This window comes from Orycteropus afer, unplaced genomic scaffold, assembly GCF_000298275.1.
Source record: "Orycteropus afer afer isolate SDZICR_OR568_19922 unplaced genomic scaffold, OryAfe1.0 scaffold00115, whole genome shotgun sequence".
NCBI lineage: Eukaryota > Metazoa > Chordata > Mammalia > Tubulidentata > Orycteropodidae > Orycteropus > Orycteropus afer.
In genome coordinates, this window is record NW_006921702.1 from 7,627,249 (window position 1) to 7,630,986 (window position 3,738).

At 44.6% G+C, this 3,738-nt stretch overlaps 1 pseudogene; it reads left to right on the forward strand.

Moving 5' to 3' along the window:
- Positions 1-496: 496 nt before the first annotated feature.
- The window catches only part of LOC122150293, a 13,645-nt pseudogene continuing 10,403 nt past the window's right edge, over positions 497-3,738 (forward strand).

Sequence of the window (3,738 nt, forward strand, 5' to 3'; positions counted from 1 at the left end):
GATGGTGGGAACTACCCTAATTGAACTAAGATGCTTAATTATAATGGGGCTGATTGGACCCCGTGGTAGTAGGGACCAAGTGGCAGCCGTTAATTTACAAAGGCAAGGTGGATGTGGTTACAATAATGGACAGCAGAGGAATCAGAACACTCTGATTTGTGTGGAATTATGGCATTGGCTACTTGCACATTGTGTTCCTAGTAGTGAAATATATGGCAAACTTATTAAATATTTACTTGATCTGTATAGGCAGAAGAATTCTATGTCACATGAATAGCAGCCTCTCAATCAATTCCCAGACTTGAGTCAGTTTACAGACCCACAACCCCTTGAATGAAAGGGTGGCCACGTCCCTTTGAGGAAAGACCCAACTATATTGCCCAAAATATATAATGTCAGTCTTTCTCCCAGCCTTCTGCAAAGGGATCTGACGCCTTTTACGAGAGTGACTGTTTATTGGGGAAAAATAAATAATCAGACTTTTTGGGGATTACTGGACAATGGTTCTGAACTGACACTAATTCTAGGAGACCCAAAGTCATTGTGGTCCACCAGTCAGAGTGGGGGCATATGGAGGTTGTTATTGATGGAGTCTTAGCTAAGGTGCATCTCACAATGGGTCCAGCGGGTCCCTGAACTGATCCGTAGTGATTTCCCCAGTTCCAGAGTGCATAATAAGAATAGATATACTGAGAAATTGGCAGAACATTGGGTGCCTGACATGTGGAGTAAGGGCTGTTATGGTAGGAAAAGTCAAGTGGACCTGCCTCTACCTACAAAAATAGTAAATGGAAAGCAATACCACATCTCTGGAGGGGTTGCAGAGATTACTGCTACCATCAAGGACTTGAAGGATGCAAGGGTGGTGATTCCCACCACATTCCCATTTAATTCTCCTATTTGGCCTGTGCAAAAAAATAGATGGATCTTAGAGAATGACAGCAGATTATCATAAACTTAATCAGGTGGTGACTCCAATTGTAGCTGCTGCTCCTGATGTGGTTTCATTGTTTGAGCAAATTAGTACCTCTCCTGGTACTTGGCATGCAGCTATTGATCTGACCAATTCCTTTTTCTCCATACCAATTTCAGAGGAACCTCAGAAGCAGTTTGCCTTCATCTGCCAAGGCCAACAATATACTTTCACAGTGCTTCCTCAGGGATAAATCAGCTCCCCAGGACTATGTCATAATTTAGTCTGTAGGGATCTGATCACATTTCCCTTCCACAGGACATCACACCGGTCCATTATATTGATGACATTATGCTGATTGGACCTAGTAAGGGAGAAGTATCTATGATTCTAGACTTATTGGTGAGACATATGTGTGCTAGAGGTTGGGAAATTAACCCAACAAAAATTCAGATACCTTCTAACTCAGTGAAATTTCTAAGGGTCCAATGGTGTGGGTCATGTCAGATATTCCTACCAAAGTGAAGGATAAGTTATTGTATCTGGCTTCCCCTCCAACTAAAAAATACACATGACATCTGGTGGGCCTCTATGGATTTTGGAGGCAACATGTCCCTCATTTGGGTGTGTTGCTGCAGCCTCTTTATCAAGTGACTCAGAAAGCTGCTAGTTTTGAGTGGGACCTAGAACAAAAGAAAGCTCTGGAACAAGTTCAGGCTGCCATGAAAGCTGCTCTGCCCCTTGGGCCATATGACCCTGCTGACCCAACAGTGCTAGAAGTGTCTGTAGCAGATAGAGATGCTGTGTGGAGTCTTTGGCAGGTCCCTATTGGTGAATTGCAATGCAGACCCTTGAGGTTTTGGAGAAAAGCCCTGCCATGCTCTGCAGATAACTACTCTCCTTTTGAGAAATAGCTTTTGGCTTGTTACTAGCCTTTAGTAGCGACTGAACACCTAAACATGAGCCACCAAGTGACCGTGAGGCCCGAGCTGCCCATAATGAACTGAATGTTGTCTGACCCACAGAGTCATAAAGTTGGACGTGCACCGCAGCACTCCATCATTAAATGGAAGTGGTATATCAGAGATCGGGCTCAAGCAGGACCTGAAGGCACAAGTAAGTTGCATGAGGATGTGGCCCAAATGCCTATGGTCTCCACTCCAGTCATATTACCTTCCCTCTCCCAGTCTTTACCTATAGCCTCATGGGGAATTCCTTATGATCAGTTGACTGAGGAAGAGAAAATTCTTGCCTGGTTTAGAGATGTTTCTGCCCAATATGCAGGCACCACTCGAAAGTGGACAGCAGCACTGCAGCCCTTTTCTGGGACTTCCTTGAAGGACAGTGGTGAAGGGAAATCCTCCCAATGGGCAGAACTTTGAGCCACGCATATGGCTGTTCACTTTGTATGGAATAAGAAATGGGCAGATGTGTGATTATATATGGATTCATGGGCTGTGGCTAACAGCTTGGCTAGATGGTCTGGAACTTAGAAGGAGCATGCTTGGAAAATTGGTGACAAAGATGTACCAGGAAGAGGTATGTGAATAGATCTCTCTGACTTGGCCAAAGGAGTAAAGGTATTTGTGTCTCATGTGAATGCACACCAGAAGGTGACCTCAGAAGAGGAGGACTTTAACAGTCAGGTAATAGGATGACACATTCAGTGGAAACCAGCCATCATTTTTCCCCAGCTACTCCTGTCATTGCTTTATAGGATCATGAACAAAGTGGCCATGGTGGCAGGAATGGAGGTTATGTATGGGCTCAGCACCATGGACTTCCACTTACCAAGGCCAATTTGGCTACCGCCACTGCTGAGCGCCCAATCTGCCAGCAGCAGAGACCAACACCTAAGTCCGTGATATGGAACAATTCCTCAGGGGGATCAGCCAGCAACCTGGTGGCAGGTTGATTACATTGGACTGCTTCCATAATGGAAAGGACAGTGTTTCATTCTCACTGGAATAAATATTTACTCTGGATATGGATTTTCCTTGCCTGAATGCAATGCTCCTGCCAAAACTACCATCCATGGACTTACAGAATGTCTTATCCACCATCATGGTATCCCACACAGTATTGCTTCAGACCAAGGGACTCACTTCACAGCAAATAAAGTGTGGCAATAGGCCTATGCTCATGGAATTCACTGGTCTTACCATGTTCCCCATCATCCTGAAGCAGCTGGCTTGATAGAACAATGGAATGTCCTACTAAAAACACAATTATGGTGCCAGCTAAGAGCAATACCTTGAAGGGTGGGGGAAATGCTCCCTGGGAGGCTGTATATGCTCTAAGCCAGTGTCTAATATATGGTTCTGTTTCTCCAATAGCCAGGATTTATGGGTCCAAGAACCAAGGGGTGGACATGGGAATGGTACTACACACTATTACTCCCAGTGACCCACTCAAAAATATTTTGCTTCCTGTCCCTGCTACCCTATGTTCTGTGGGTCTGGAGATCTTAGTTCCAAAGGGAGGAGCACTCCCACCTGGAAACACAATACTGATTGCATGGAACTGGAAATTAAGTATGCCACCTGGCCATTTTGGCTTCTTCATGCTGCTGGATCAACAGACAAAGAAGGGCATTATTGTACTATCTGGTGTGATAGATACTGATTACCAAGGGAATATTGGATTGACATTACGTAATGGAGGTAAAGAAGACTATGTCTGGCATACAGGAGATTCTTTAGGATGTCTTTTAGTACTACCATGTCAAGTGATTAAAGTCAATGGAAAATTACAGCAACCCAATTCTGGTATGAGTACTAATGGCCCAGACCCTTCAGGAATGCAAGTTTGGGTCGCCCCTCCAG